Source organism: Neopelma chrysocephalum, unplaced genomic scaffold, assembly GCF_003984885.1.
Source record: "Neopelma chrysocephalum unplaced genomic scaffold, ASM398488v2 Primary Assembly neopelma1_23, whole genome shotgun sequence".
Taxonomy (NCBI): domain Eukaryota; kingdom Metazoa; phylum Chordata; class Aves; order Passeriformes; family Pipridae; genus Neopelma; species Neopelma chrysocephalum.
Window position 1 is genome coordinate 28,035,760 of NW_020897691.1, and position 16,217 is coordinate 28,051,976.

The following is a 16,217-nucleotide window of genomic DNA, read 5'->3' on the forward strand; positions in this document are numbered from 1 at the left end:
GTTAACTAACTTTTTGAAAAAATGTTATTCTCCAACCCAAATCACTCTCAAGTGAATTCACTTCTGTTTGAATAGAGGGGCTTATTCCATAACACTGTAAGAGATTTTCAAGCTGTCCCCTGAAGTCAGGGCCAAATATTTACTATAGCCAACCCCCAACCAACTTTAGTCTTTCAAAATCCTGGATACCCAAAGCAACAAAGCCTATATAACAAGACAAGAACTGTTCCAATCAATTCTAACTCACTTCAACTTCAAAGGGAATCACTTATCATTTTGGCAGTAGATGTGACAAATCCGAATGGAAGTGTGGCCACTGGTGCAGTGAGAACAGGACACTGGGCAAAGCCCAGGAGTGAAACCCAGAGACTGCCTCATAACTAACTTGGACAAATCAGGTGTTCTTGAAGTGTTTCTTCATAATAATATGCAACAAGAAAAAAAGGAACCTAATTTAAATGAAGCAGAGAATTTCTCTCCAAGCCCAAGATTTTGATCCGTTATTTAAAAACAAAAACAAAAAAGAGGGAAAAGCATCAGACAGCATTTTGGCTACAAGCATCTGCTTCAAGACAACTCTTCACAGGACCAACCTTACTTGACTATTCAGGTCCTTAAAATATTTTGGTTTTATTTATGGACATTTTCCAGATAAAAGCATAAAAGAGAAAGCAGTCTAAAATGCACTGTGACTTACATGTTTTTAACCATGACTTACAGTTAAAGATATATATTCCCGATAAAGTAATTTTAATTCAGAAAGTATATATTCATGCATAATTTCCTGGCATTTTCTGTTGCCTTCTCCATTAATTTTCTGAAAGTCTGTGTGTGTATATATAACCGTCCAACAGAACAACATCAGCAAATTATTATTTCCACACTATGTAAACAGTCGCTGATAAAATATACTGGCAAAGTTTATCAACATACATTTTTAAGTATCACACAAACACAGGCCCTTACACTGTTTCACAGGATTTGAGGCAAACCATAATGGATTAATGGGCACCTACACATCTTAAAAGTCCACCATTGTGCGTTAATACAAGAAACGTATGACTACTTAATGAGAGAACAATAATTGCAGCATGTAAAGTAAACACATGCTAAAAGCCTGTTATTGAGTGGAAGTGCTCATCATCTCATTTCATCACCTAGGGGACAAACAGTTACTGACTGCATCCTTTAGCGCCATAATATTGGAAACACACCACCCAAGACACAAGTATGCCCTTCCACCCCAAAACCAACTCTGAAGTACTGTATGATGAGGTACAAGGAGGAAAGTCCATTGCACAGATTAAAGAAACAAAAATCAATTACCGACACATCTCTAGCACCCGGCAGCACTTCTTAATAACGACAACCTAAGACTATATAAATTAAGAGAGAGAGAGCGAGAGAGCCTGGAACATTCCAGTAATTCATCCAAGACCTGGCGAGGGAGGACATCAATGAGGTTCGAAGCCCTGAAAGCCGTCAAAGCGCCCCTCTGCAGTACCGGCTGGTCAGTGGCGGCCGCAGAGCCCAGCGCGGGTCCCCAGACAGCTCCGGCCGCCGCCCCGGCCCCGCACGGCCGCGCCGCGCCCGCAGGGCCGCCCCTCACCTCCCGCGCAGCGGTGCCGGGCTGGCTCCGCGCACCGGCGAGCGGGCAAACAAACAGCTCCTCCGGCACCACAGCGCCCTGTCCACGCCCTGGCCGGGAAACAAGGCCGTGACCGAGCAGCCCCGCCCGCCCCGCGGCCTCTCGGCAGGGCACGGGCAGTCACACCGACCTGCGGGCGGGGGGCATGGCGGGCCCGCGGCCCAGCGGCGGCGGGAGCGCTCTGCGAAGGCTCCGCCGCTCCCCGCTCGGCCACAGCGGCGCCGGCCCCGCCGCGCCCCCGCGGCTCCGCCCCGCCCCGACGGTCCCGCCTCCCTTCGGCCCCGCCCGGCCCCAGCGGACCGCGCTGGCCCCGCCGGCCCCGCCGTCGGCGGGCGGGAGCCGCGCTCATCGCCCTGGGAGCGGGGTCATACCAGCGTACGCTCCTCCTGGGCTTCACGGGCTTCAAGCCCTGTCCTGGGGAAAGGGGTCGGTCTGCGGGGCCAGAATAAGTCCTACGAGTTAGGCGTGTTTCTTCATACAGCCTGAGCGCCAGTGTGTGCCTCTGAAGAGGAGTTTTCTCAAGGGCAGTACTAAAAACAAAACAACTAGTTTTGGAAATTAAGGTTAACCAAAGCCTTTGGATCCGTGGGAAACTGAAACGCCTGCAAACTTCATCTGCTGTTTCTGCACTGCCAGCAAGTAGGCTTCTTTACCCGACCCCCAAAAAACGCCACCTGCTATAGCTACCAGAAACTACATTCCCTTACCCGAGGTAACACCGGGTAACCCTTCTAGATATTTGCAGCTAGCATGAACAAGATCTAGCTGCTTATTCCTTCCTTCCGTCATTAACCAGCTCTAAAAGGCTGAAAACTTAGGGGAAGGCCAAAAAGGCATTGTGACATTAAATCCTAAATTCCACAAGACAAAAGCCGGAAGATAGGCAGATACCTGCATAAATGAAAAAATGACACATATACATGGAGATGCTAAGAGTATGTCAAAATAACAAGTGGTGCACAGGTGTCTCAAGTATAATTTTACTAGTTATAATGTTATAAATGCAACAAATTCTAATTTTAAGTAAGAGAGATATTTGTCAGGGGCCTATTTTTTAATTTAACAGCTGCTTAAAGATCCATTTTGAAAACATATGTATCATTTTCAGGACAAGATGCAACTCCAATACAGACATGCAGCCATCTCCCACCACTGCCATTACCCTATTCATAGCATATGCTTGCTACCACTCAGTTTCAATACTGGGACAACAACTGCCTCAACTCCTCCACTAAATTTGCTGCTAAAATTGAAGTTACCACCTGATTTTTTTTTTTAAACCGAAGCAGTGTATTTTACAAGACAAAGATCTGCTTTAAAACATAGTCTCCTGCTTAGAGGATACATTTTGATAGCATTCTGCAGCTACTACATCTTATATCTATATTATTACCAGGCAAAAGATGGACAAACCCAAAGTTACATTGGTTAAAATCTCAAATACTTCACTAGCACACAGGTTCTCTACCACCACACAGAAGAAAGGGGCCCTGCTCTCAGTTACTCTTCCAGCAGTGCTTAGATAACAAAATCAGGGGAAAAAAGAGGAAGAAAACTGCAGTACTATTTACCCAACTTCTTTTGCCAAATTGCAGAAGCCCTATCCATCAAAGTGGTGGAAACCCTACTTATCTCTTTGCTGCACTTGCACAACAATGAGAGTGACTAACACCTTATTTTAGCACCAGGAAAAGCTGTCCCTGTCCTAATGTACCAGTTTGGTGCCAATCATCATTCCAAGCACAGTCACCTCTATTGTATTGTGTAGACAGCTCTATGAAAACAATGAGTAGATTCCATATAGTAGACAAAGAAACTACACATTTCTATAGCATTTCTGTTGCCCCAAGCATTTCAAATACATATTCTAAACTGCTGACATGGGGAACAAATGACTTGAACTCCTGTCAGAGCAGCAGGCTAAGTAGGCTAGGACTAGAACAGAAGCATTGTACAAGTTCCACTGTGGATTACTGCCTGTAGCTCAACTCACAGACTTTATGTCATTATAAGAACCTGGGTAAGTGGGATGTAATGCACTGTTCTGTTTTACTGAGTCTGGAAGTAATAAGTAATGCCTGCCTATTTGTTGCAGCAAATTAGACACACACACCCATCACCTTTGAAATAAAATTTAGTTTTGTTCTGTCTACAGTTTAGAGATCTGAATGGTTTGCTCTTTCCCATGGCAATATGTTCTGTGCCAATTCATTTGACTACAAATGCTCTAACATAGTTTAATTCATTGTCTTTGTAGTATCAACTGCTGGTTTGAGAATAGATAGTTTGGGGCTTTTATTGTTACAAGTCAACCCAAAGTTGGGGAAGTTTGTGGACTGAAAATGGGGCATGGATTCTTGCTACAAAGCCTTTGCTTCTTTCTTTAGAAAAAATTACCCATTTTGCTTGTCTTCACATGATTGTAATGGTGTGATTAAAATTATTTTCCACTGCAATTGGTAATCCTTAGTATGATCTCACTTGTGTCAGATCTTATCCCAATGACAGATGGGAAACTGGGAACCATGGGTCCTATTTTAAGCTTCAGATGGTGGCACTTGATTTGCTCAAGAGTCAGCCCCAGGCATTCCCAAGATATGCATCAGGGCCCAAGAAATCCCAAGGCTGTATTTAAAATTATGAAAGTTTTAAAGCAACATGTGTTTCTTTTCTCTGTCTTCTTTTTTTCTTTAGAGTTAGAGGAGAATATCTTTAGAGGTTAGAATATCTTTACCTGAGAAAATCTTAAGTTCACGTTGCTCATTCATTTCAGCATTGCACAAATTTGTTTTATCGCTGATTGCACTATTTTGATGGACATAAAATGCAATTTCGCTATTTTAATCACTTCTAAATTGTGAATTTTCATCCTAGAAATAGATTTCTCACAAAACTCACATGTATAACCACACATGGAAGACAGAACAGGTTTGGGATACTTAAGTACTACATTTGAAGGGGTTTTGATCTCCCACAATACACACTTCACAGTACATTAACAGAATTGCATGCATTGCAGTGAAAAAATTGTTAGAGGTACAGTATGTTTATGGCCTGCATTCAGATCAGCTTACATTAATAGCAGAAAAAAATATTGTATTACTCATGTGTGTTTCATGTAGTTTCTGGATTTTTTTTTTCACATCTGCAACTGTTAGCTTACGGCTTGCTTATTTAAGAAAGACAACCTGCCATAAAGAATTACACTGATAACCTTGACTACTACAACAGTCCATTTTTGAAAAGATATGAAAATAAAGGTGACACCAATCTTTTTTTTCCATTAGCAGTCCCATTTTTCCCAATTACTCCTACAATTATTCACCATGAAGTAGTCACAAAATAGGTTTCATACAGACAGACTTTTATGCATAACATAATTGAGGCCCAGCTTGATCCTACCATGCACTGAGGGCTATTTTTAGCCTGGTTTCTTCAGTTTATGTAATGATGAATTTTCAGAGTGTCCCCAACTCACCCTTTAACTTCGAATTGATCATCTAAGTAGAACTCAATTTGACAGAGGCATTGAAAATTTCCACAAGTTTTACAAAAATGAGAAAGAGGCCATAGCTTGAAAATTTTATAAAAAGTTCTCCACTAATAACTGATTCTATGCACCCATTTTTAATGTGTAGTAGAGCAAACCAAAAGTTGCTTCCAAAATGCTCAGAAGAAAGACTGTAAAAGAAACGAAATTTGTTGATACAAGAGATGGCAAAGAAGTCCTATTTGTTTCAACTAAGGTATTTTTTTGAGCTCAGTGGGCGCTGGATGAAGCATCCCACCACCATACCTTATCCCAAACCCCCGAATCAGGTGCATTTTAACCCAGGCTAAGAGATAAAAAAAAGCTGACACACGTTTTTCTAAATCAAATATAGTGCCAGGGTTAAAATGGCAGCTGAAGGAAACGAACAAAAGAACTTGTAAAAGTATTTATAAAATATTGCTGGTTGCTCCTTTTCTTGTTCTTCAGTAAATACTTCTTGAAGTATTTCCCGTAAACAGGGAATGCCGCGCCTGGACGGCACCGAGATGTGACGCTGCACGTCCTCGGATGCCGCTCTCTGGCGCTTTGTGCGCCCCACTGCAGGCAGAGGGAGCCTGGAACAGGGGCTTGGAGCTGGGAGATCAGCAGTTCTGATAATTGGACAATGCCTTTTGAGGTTTTTTTTACATTATTTCCATAAAAACACTATTACGGTTAAAACAGATATAATAAATATAAACTACAAAGTATTTTTTCCGCCAGAAAATCATTATAATCTAACAGTTAGGTAACCATTCTGACCATACATAGAAAGTAAACATAAAATCATCATCTCCATCCCTCTCCACTTCCTTGAAACTGGGGTGATGTACATTTTAAGTCAGGCTAACTTAAAGAAGAAAGGCTGATGTCAGGACTTTCCAAATGAAACACACACTTGAGGTAAAAGAAGAGTGATAAATGCACAAATTACACAGTCGCAAATACAATTTACAGATTTTGTGCGGACCGAGGATTTTCACTACTGCTGAAGCATGTACCACGGGTCTTAAAGACACTTTGTATTTACCATTATAGAGTAGAAACATACTCAAATTATGTACTTTCCATAAATTAGCACATTGCTTTGATGTTATTCTTACTCATCTTTACATAGTCAGCCTACTGTCACACATCAATTAACATGGCAAATTAAAGTAATAATAATATGTAATGTATTCATATGGAACAGACAAGTTAATTGCATGCTGCTGTACAGCTTGCATTTAAAGTAATCGCTCTGATTTTCCAGGTTCCAAAATTCAGCTTTACATACCAAACTGACAGCTGCGGTACAGTAGCTCTAACACTGAATGGTACTCACTTGGTTTTACCAATACACCACCGTTCTGTTAAGTGAAAAGAAACATCAGTCTCTGACATTCCTTCCCTGGTGCTTTCAGGAAGATCATTCTTCAGCTAGCATCTCAGGGATGCAGGCACCGGCTGCTTCTGTGCTGGCAGGAGGCTGAATCGCTGACAGTTTCACTGATGCATTTCTCTGTCGGATACAGGAAGCCAGAGAAGAGGCATAATCTTTTGTCAGTGCACATGACTTGTACAGCAGAGAAAGCCATTTCTAAAAATAACTAGACAGCATATGACTCTCATTGCTACTTTCCTGATGGTCTAGTGGTCAGCCAGGTTCACATCCAGGAAAAGATTTCTTATTTCAATACATTTTTCTAGTACATACCTTAGTTTTCACTGCTTCTATGGATGTAGTGAACAACCCCTTCACTGCTCAAGAGAAATTTAGTAAGATGTATTACTCACTTGGAGAATAATTTGCTAATTGTCAAGCATAACAGAACAAGACTGATTTGTTTCTACCTTTAAGAGTTTTCTAGGGCCTGTAAAAAACACATTTTCCCACCCTGCCATCAGCCAGAAGATCACACCTTTCATAGGCTCAGCTACTTTTCTGAAATTGTCAGGGGGGAATATTTTGTCTCCAACACTCAGGCAGCTTAAGAATCAAGGGGCTCACCCCTACCTTCCTCTGCGGTATCACACAACAGAGGCCTTCTAAGAACTCAGTGGCAATGACCCTTCTGTAACACACACTTTCAACACTGCAAATGCAGCTGCTGTGGACCTACTCTAGTTCTAACCTAATTGTCTCATGCTGCTAACATCTCAGCCACAGAAGCACAGAACTCAGTACCATTCCAAAACACGCATTAAAAGCACCAGGGTGGAGAAGCCTATGCTTTCAACCATGACACTGTGGACCTAGTGAAGCATACACTTAAGCTACCTTAAGGGTAGCTCAGTTTCTGCAGCATGGAACCACCTCATTATTTGGTTCACATTCCTTGCAGGTTCCATGTTGCAGGAAACTAGGTCCCACCTTGCCTTTCGCTTCGACAACGGGCACAGATTACCTGCTGGGACCAGCTCACCTCTTTCCCCTAACCACACACCCCTCTTTGCAGTGGCCTGAGGCCACAGTGATACCTCAGCCCCCAGCACTCCACAGCTTTGTCTCCTCAAGGCCTGAAATGCATTGGTCTTACCAAAAAGGTGCTATCAATCTACACATGGGAATTGGTATTCTTGCATATATAAGACATAAGATTGTATTTAAGACAGCCTGATTATAACCTTGTATTTTATGATATCTAGCTCATTGCACAATAAAATTGCTCAATTCAAACAAAAGAAATCTCCATCACAATCAAGACACACGTTTTGTTCTAGCCTGCTATGGTGAAGGGTTTGGGATGAAATCAACTGTTGGCCGATGACAAGGAACTCCGATGAGACACAAACCAAACACCATCAACCTCCTGAATACATCCCTGAGGAAAGGGATTCCTTTAAGTTTGTTTTCAGACTCTAAAGCTTTGAAAGATCAGCTAATGTATATTTGCACAGTCCAGAAGAAGCTTATCTATCTTAACACAGAAAAGGTTTCCTATATAAAGCATTTTAGAGGCAGAACGCTTGAGAACAAGAGAAATTTGCTTGTGTAGAGCCAACCCGCCTGTATTACTGGACACTGCTTAAATAGGGAATATTATTTTTCCTCGTACTGCTCGCAGATCTACTGCACTCATAAAACCGAGATGCCAGAGGAAGAAGCGCTCATGCAATGTCATCTGCATCGCTGGCAGTTTTCATTCCTCTCACACAAATCTTACCAAAAAAGCAAGGTCACAGATTATTATCTATGGCGTGAGGAGGCCGCGGGAGTGCAAGGCAAACAAACCCCCAACCTCGAGTCCCTCTGTGGAGCTACTGGATCCCGCTTGAGGCAGGCCCTTGGACCGGTTCTCCCCTGCAGGCCTAACACCGGTGCTTTTATTTCCACAGCCTGCCCGGAGAGCGACCAAGCCGGAGGTGCGGGAAGCGCCACGTTCATTCCCTCCCGGCAGCCGCCTCCCGGGATGTGCAGGGCAGAGCGCTCGGCTGACGAGGCCCCGCCTGCAGCCGTGACAGCGACACCCCGTAAAGAAACGATCTTGTCAGGAACAGCGTGTACAAGCAACACGAAATGAGGGAAAACAACTGCGCGGAGCCCCGCGCCCGCCGAAGGCGGCCGGAGGGAGCCCCCCGGGAGAAGGAAGGGAGACCCGGTCCCGCGCTCGGGCGCCTTTCCCCGAACTCCCCGCCCCTGCCTCGGCCGCGCAGCTCTTGCCTGTGGCGATGAGTGAGTCAACCCCGCTCCAGCTGCGGCACCCCCGGGCTGACGGCTCCGTCTCGCCCGGCTCCCCACAGCCATCCCGCCTCCCGCCCGCGGTGGGGGACCCTCACCCGCCTCGCCTGGGCCGCCCACTCTCCTTCCCACCCCGCCGTCGCTATCCCCTTCTGTGGGGTGGAATGGAACGTCCCTCGCTACACGCAGCTGCCTCCACGACTTGGTACTGCCTGGAAGGTGGGAGCACAAGGAAAAACCAGCGGCACAGAGCGGCGTGGGGGTGTCGTTATGGCCGTTGGGGTCTTTAGAAAGGAGTGGTAGGAAGGAATGAGAGCCGATTCTATAAGTTCCCTGGTGGTCTAGTGGTTAGGATTCGGCGCTCTCACCGCCGCGGCCCGGGTTCGATTCCCGGTCAGGGAAACTTACGTTTTCTATTTTTTTCCCCTCCAACTCTCTTGCGTTTTTGGAATCTTTCCGACCCTCTCCTGCTTTTACAATTCTGGGAGCATCGGCCGGCTGCTGTGCGAGCGCGAGGCGTGGGCATTACTGCCCAGCTGCGAGTATTAAAACGCATTTGACAGCATGGAGGAATCGTGCACAAAGGCAATGAGCGAAGTCACAGCGCCGTGGGCAGGGGAAGTGTGGCCAGGTGTAGCGTTTGGAAGTCTTGACTTCACAAAACTACCTGTGGACACCCCATGCTCGCACATAGGGGGTCTAGAAGTCAGCAGAGGCTGCTTAGAGGGGTAAAAGTAGGGCTGTTGGCCAGTGCTTACAAATACCATAATTTCCTTTTTTTTTTTTGGCTGTTCTTACAGTTTAGGGTGTTTCCGCATCTTTCGCCCCAGAGGTGAATGGTTACTTAGTGCTATCACAAATCTTTGAACCATCTCTGTTATGGGGAAAGGCTGAGGAAACTGGGCCTGTTCAGCCTCAAGAAGAGACAAATGAGAGGAAACCTCATCAATGTCTACAAGGATCTGAAGGGAGGGTGTTCAGGAGGAGGGAACCAGGCTCTTTTCAGTGGTGCCAAGCAATAGGACAAGAGGCAACGGGCAGAAACTGATGCACAGGAAGTTTCACCTGAATATGAGAAAGAACTTCTTTACTGTGCTGGTGTCCAAGCACTAGAACAGATTGCCCAGAGAGGTTGTGGAGTCTCCCTCACTGGAGATATTCAAGAATCGTCTGGATGCAATCCTGTGCAATGTGCTCTAGGATGACCCTGCTTGAGCAGGGAGGTTGGAGCAGATGACCTGCTGTGATCCCTTCCCTGACTCATTCTGTGGTTCTGTGACCCACTTAGCTGTCTGTGGCGTGTATGTGCCTCTCCGACCGAGTGCTGTTTCCTCCAAAGAAGGTGGGAAGGGTTTGTCCCCTGCACCCCTGTCGTGGCAGAAGGGGGTCTGCAGTGCTCTATGGTGCTTCCTCAGCTAAGCTACAGGCTGTCTTTGTGCAGTGTATTTGCACAGCCCCCACCATGCAACACATATGGTTGGGGGGGGCAAGGAAGAGACAAGATATTCTTCTGGAGATGGAAAGAAGTAAACCAAGAAACAAAGGGATTTTTAATACCTCCCTGCAGTTAGCACCTGTCTTGCTCCCTCCTGCAATGAAACCCTCACCACAACTTAGAATCATTATTGTTGGAAAAAGACCTTTAAGATTATCGCGGCCAGCCCTTGACAGAGCACCACTGCCATGTTCACCATTGAACTACGTTTTTTTAACACTTCCAGGAATGGTGACTGCACCACTTCTCTAGGCAGTCTGTTCCAATGCTTAACAACCCTTTTCATGAAAAAAAATGTCCTAATATATAGTCTAAACCTACTCTGGCACAACTTGAGGCCATTTCTTTCTCAGCTCCTAAAAATGGTGTGGGTTCTCCAGTATGTGGGAAGGGAAGAAGTGATGAGAACAGGGTAAAGCCTATTCCAGTCCTGCAGCTGATTGTGCCTCCCCTTCTCCTCCACCCAGAGCTCACAGCTCTGTCCTATAGCAGTGCACAATCAGCTGCGCATCCAAATCCTCATCCAGGGCTCCAGCAAGAGCTGCTCTTCTTCACCTGTAGCCCCCCACTCCCACACCTGCCCCTAATTTGTAGGGTGAGAGGGCAGTGGGAGGACCTCTTCTTTCACATTGGAACAGTGCCTGTCTGTGGTGGGCTCATGTTGGCTTGCTATGAGGTGCCCACCTAGCTGTTCTCTTACACCCCTTCCTCAGCAGTACAGGGGGAGAAAATAAGATGAAAGACTTGTGGATTGAGATAAAGGGAGTTTAATGACAAAAAAAAACAAAGGCCCAGTACATGTAGCAGTTGCTTTGGAAGAAAAATGCCTTAAAAATTAATCCCTTCTCGCACCCTTATCTTGCATTTTATTGCTGAGCACAGTGGTTATAGAGTAGGGACTATCCCCTTTGGTAAGTTTGGGATGGCTGTCCCACCTGAGTCCCTGCCCAAATTCTCCCTCTCCTGACTTGAAGCCTGCTGGCCTTGGGAGGGAGGCGTGTTAGTGTCTTGAATGCTGTGATCAGCAGTAGCCAAAACACTGGTGTGTTATCGACACCCTTCTAGCTACAACCAGAAAGCACAGCACTATGAGGGCTGCTAAGGGGAAAATTAACTCCATCCCAGCTGGACCCAGGACACTGCCATAAGAAATACTATCAGTATTTCTTGGTAAAACAAGAAATACTGATAATAAATGAACATAATAGTTAGCTTAGACAGATTGCAAGCCAGGGGCTAGCACACCTGGCAGATTATGCTTTAGCAGGGATTCTCCCTGCTGCCAAGAGCAAGCCACGGCCCTTGCATCACCCATGTAACTCCTTGGTACTGGCAGGCCACTCTTTATGTGGAAGTACTTTGGTCTGATGTGAAAACACCACTGGAAGTAATGGTTTTGGCTGCCTTTCCCAGGCATGCCAGAGATGTACTGCAGCCTGGGCTGCCCTTCAATGCAGATAGGAGTGTCTCATGAGAAATCCCAAGGTCCTACACTATATTTTGTATGCCAAGCTTCAAGAAGGTGCAAAGGGATGGGATAACCTTTGCTTTAAGGCAGAAAGCAAACAGTCAACAGGGCTATTGTCACCCCTTAGATATTAAGAAAAGGTGCCAAATAATAGTTTGCCCAAGGACCAAAGGATGTCGCCTAAGGAATTATTGCATTCCTATGGCTGGAGGTTGTTAAGAGTGGGCTGGGCAAGCACCTCATCAACGCTCTCAGACTGGATCAGGGGAATAGCTCAGTGGGTCACCTAAGATCCTGAAAGTCACAATTATATTATTTCACCTTGCACTTTCCCCTTTAATTAACAGCTCACATGAGCTGCACTGAGCTGTGTAGGGCTCTGAGATTCTTCCCTCCCTCTTAGATCTCAGTGAAATGCCTTACCAAGTTGGTGGAAGAAGTTGCTGGTTTCTACCTCAAAAAATAATGCATCGTTTTAGAAGCAGCTAAAATGAATTACAGGTGTTGAATAGCTTCCAAGAAAAGGTATATGTATGGGTTTACAGAATAGGAACAAAAAAAGCATTTCCTTTGGTTTTAACTAATTTTGTAGTAGGACATTTGCACACTTTTAGCACCTTAAGTCCACCTTCAGAGTCACCTGAGAAAGGATAATCATGTGTAAGATTTTAGAAACATGGAAAAGCCACCACACTACCTCTTGCACACAAAGAAAGAGTAGTTTTCAATATTTTGTTAGGAATACTAGCATAGTCTCTGAAGAAACTATCTAATAGCCTTCCCAATCTGTTTTCAGTCCAATGACAGACCTGAAATTTTCCCTTGTGCAGATGGCAAATATCCACCTGGCAAGGAGTAAGAACCAGTCCTCTTGCTGGTGTCCTTCCTGTTCATGTCCCAATGTGATTAAAGGTATCCTCATTTGGGGTGAAAAGACTCCAGAATCAGTGTTCACCTTCAGTGTGTGTTGAACAGATACAGCAGTTTCTGATTCCCTGTTTCCTGGACCTTAAATTAATGTGAGGGAGGGAAAGAACAGGGTACTTGTTTTTAACAGGTGGAAGAACCATCCTTCCTAGAGTCTTTGTTGATATTTTTGTTTGAAGTAAAAAATAACTCGTGATGCTGGCATGCTGAAATCCCACAAAAGGCAGGCAATTTTCCAGAATAGCGGCAGTGCAATCAAAAGCACATTACAAAAGTGATCTGGCTAGAACAGAGATATTGCAAAAAAAATAAGATTATTAATATCACATTTTGAAAGTGTAGCTGAATTTGCTTTTAACTGGATAGATTTTGAGATACTAGCTCACAAGTATTTTTACTTTCACTTCTCTTCTTCCTCAAAAGTGTGACCAAGTGCTTTTCATCTCACAGCAAAGGTTGATGGGAATGCACTGCAGAAGAAATAAGAATAGTAAGGAAGACAATATCTTAACAGTAGATCAACTTAAACTACCAGCTGAGTCAACTTTTCTTTCTGGCTACCTCCCTTAGGTTATAGCCCTACATTAATTCCACTTCTTAAGATTTTTTCCAATCATATATGAAGTAGCTTGGCTGGGAGTGAACATAAGATTTTGCATGACTTTTACAACTGGCAACTCTTTGAAAAATGGAACATCCCTTTTTTTTAAATAGGCATATTTTCTACTTGCCCTCATGTTTCACTTCTATCTGAAGGGTGTACAGTCATGCAGTCATTAAATTTATTCTGTTCCCAGGACATTTTGGTGGCTGCTTATGGCCTTATTTTTTGTTTTATTGTGGACATAGACAAGTACAACTTCGTGGTGTCCTCTGCAAGGCAATGAGCGTCTGCCTATTGATAAAAATATCGTTGGAACACGCCACGAGGTGGCAGCCCGGTCCTGTGTCTGCCACCGCCCGCCCGTGGCTCCCAGAGCGGTCCCTGCTCTGGAGATTTCAGATTCAATTCCATAGGTTAACATTGTGCCCGTTCATTCCAACGAGTAATGAAGGCTTTGTATGTGCTGATAAAGCCAACTTCATGCACAAATGAAGTTGTTATTAAGGCAAATTATATGCAGCCCAGTTCAGAAGTTGTACATGGAAACTACAAGCTGTCTTTAAACAGTCTTAACATGGCATTTAAAGAAAAAAAAAGAAAAGCCACACAGTATTATCAGGAGTACGACTTGGACTCTAACACCTCATCCTATCTGTGGCATTAATACATTAATGATACATACCATTACCAGAGTGACAAAGAACCACGTGTCCCTGGACGTGTTCACCCTCACAGCTGCTCTGCTGGGGACCAGCAGCATCCCTGCTTTTCACTTGTAGATTTTGAACTGAAGATCATGCAGAAAGTTTGTGCCAAGGCAAAGAAGAGAAGCAGAATTTCTGCATCCCAGGTCAGGATCCCGGGGCATCGGCTGCCCAGGGACACAAGGCAAGGTCTGCTTTCGTTCCCTTCTGCATGGATTCACAAGGATGGTGAGCCATGGGAGCAGTCTGTGCTATGACATTAGTGCTATTTTCACCATGGCAGTCAAACGACACAAAAAAGGCGAAGTGTTTATTAAACTGCTGAAGGTGGAAGAAAAAAAAACAACCCCAAAAGAAGCTTTCAGGCACACAATCCCTTCTCCAGACTTTTTCCCCATCCTATTATCTATCTCAAGATTCTTTCTGTAAAATATTGCTGTCTTAAAATATAACTGTAAATCTCTTCCTAGCTACAGATTCAATATGAAACACCTTCTGGACAGTAAGATAAAAAACATAACCTTATTTCACATCCTCCTAGGACTGTCCCTTCAGAATTACAGTTGGGAAATTTACTCTTAATCATGTTTTAAGAGAAATTATTTTATCCAAACCAAGATATTTTATTTAAGATAATGTTAACAGAAGTCCAATGCAGATTTAATTACCACTCACAGATCTGGATAATATTATCCAAGGACCATTTTCCAGCAAGTCCTTTAACGGGAGCAATTGCCATATCCTATTAAGAAGTGGTCTGATCATGAAATTATGAAAGCTCTGATCCTTTTAAAAGTCTGAACTTTTGCATGCTGGAAATCTGTTTTCTAGATCCTTTTTATACTGCCTTGTGGCTACAGCCAATCATTACCTTCTGCGTTTCCATGCTTTGTTTCCCATATGCTCTTTTGATTAATCACATTTTAGTAAACTATATTGACAACATTATTATGCTGTGCCTAATTTTTGTCTTGCTGGCAGAAAAACGTAGCTGGGAAGTGCCAGTTTCCCCCAAAAGCAGGAAAATAATAACAGACTATAAATTGCTATTACAATACATGGTCTGGCTGGTGGTGCTGTCTGCTGCATGTAACAGGGAATAGCAGTGACCCAGACAGGGTCAAGGTGGCTGGGCTGATGGAGCATGGCCATAGCAGGGTGCCTTCTGCAGCTCTGCACCCAAACTGGTCCTGCATCCTTTGCAAGGGATTTTTTTACATAAATGACAACTCTGTATTCTAGAAATGGCATAATTGGTATTTTGTAAGCTGCAGATCTGCGCAAGAGTTCTAGCAAAATAAATGAAAAAACAGGAATGATTTTCCTCTCTGTTCAGATAAGAGACTACGTGTGTAATTCAATCAGGGTGAAGTTTTGCAATATATAATCTTCAGTTTGTTCATTCTCCACCCCAAGCCAGGTAGTAAGTCTCAATTTCAGATTTGTTTGGACTGTGGCCTTGGGTCAATTGAAATGGAGTTTCTTATTGTAGCCTGCTGGGTGGCTTTCATCCCTCCTACCATACTGCACCCATGTCCCCTTAAGCAACCCGCCTGAAGCTGAGTGTGAAGCACGTGAGAGGATGAACATGAGCTCATAAGCTCCTATCACCATGACTCCCCTGCTACAAGGCTCACAGGCAGCCTTTATGTGTGTGCCAAACCTAGTTCTGAAGTGCTCACCCTTGGGCTTACCACCATGAGCTTCCCAAATCTGTCTTTGGTGAGAAAGGAGTGACAGGTGGCTGGTGGTTCTGGCTGTGGATGCAGGTAATATGCAACAGCTCCCTGTGGCATGCTGTGCTGACACACTTCTTCAGAAACACAGAAGTTTAGAACAGGTGCCCATCACCCCCTACATGTCTGCTTTCTTGGTGACTGCACTCCGTTGATGGGCTATTTGCAGTACATAACTCTCAGCAGCATGAGGCAAACACACTGCAGGCAGCAGGAGCAGGCAGCTGTTTGCCTACAGACAGGCAAGAATCACCCCACTCCAGGCATGAGGCAACAATTTCCCCAGGACAGCTCAGCGCAGCAATACACAGAAGCAGTGCCCTCTGCTTATTCATTCCCATCATATTGGTATATTTACAAGTATTTTAGTGCTCCTGAAAACGAGGTATCTTAAAATCTTTTGTACCTAGTGTTTGTTACGGTTTGCTGATCCTCCTTGAAA

At 44.3% G+C, this 16,217-nt stretch overlaps 1 protein-coding gene and 1 non-coding gene across 7 annotated transcripts in view; one reads left to right on the forward strand and one right to left on the reverse strand.

Moving 5' to 3' along the window:
* The window catches only part of NCOA7 (nuclear receptor coactivator 7), a 92,549-nt gene extending 83,413 nt beyond the window's left edge, over nt 1–9,136 (reverse strand). For 3 of the 6 annotated variants that reach the window (XM_027691909.1, XM_027691862.1, XM_027691872.1), the window contains exons 1-2: nt 8,940–9,136; nt 6,505–6,681 (exon numbers count right to left, since the gene is read on the reverse strand). The gene's annotated coding sequence lies outside the window, so the exon portion shown is untranslated. Of the gene's footprint in view, nt 1–1,609; nt 1,719–1,778; nt 1,856–6,504; nt 6,682–8,939 lie in introns of those variants that run through there. The other 3 variants (XM_027691882.1, XM_027691890.1, XM_027691898.1) reach the window with 3 other exon arrangements.
* Nucleotides 9,137–9,171: 35 nt separating this feature from the next.
* TRNAE-CUC lies at nt 9,172–9,243 on the forward strand. Its single transcript has one exon. It is a non-coding gene; the product is annotated as a tRNA-Glu (tRNA).
* The last annotated feature ends 6,974 nt before the right edge of the window (nt 9,244–16,217 follow it).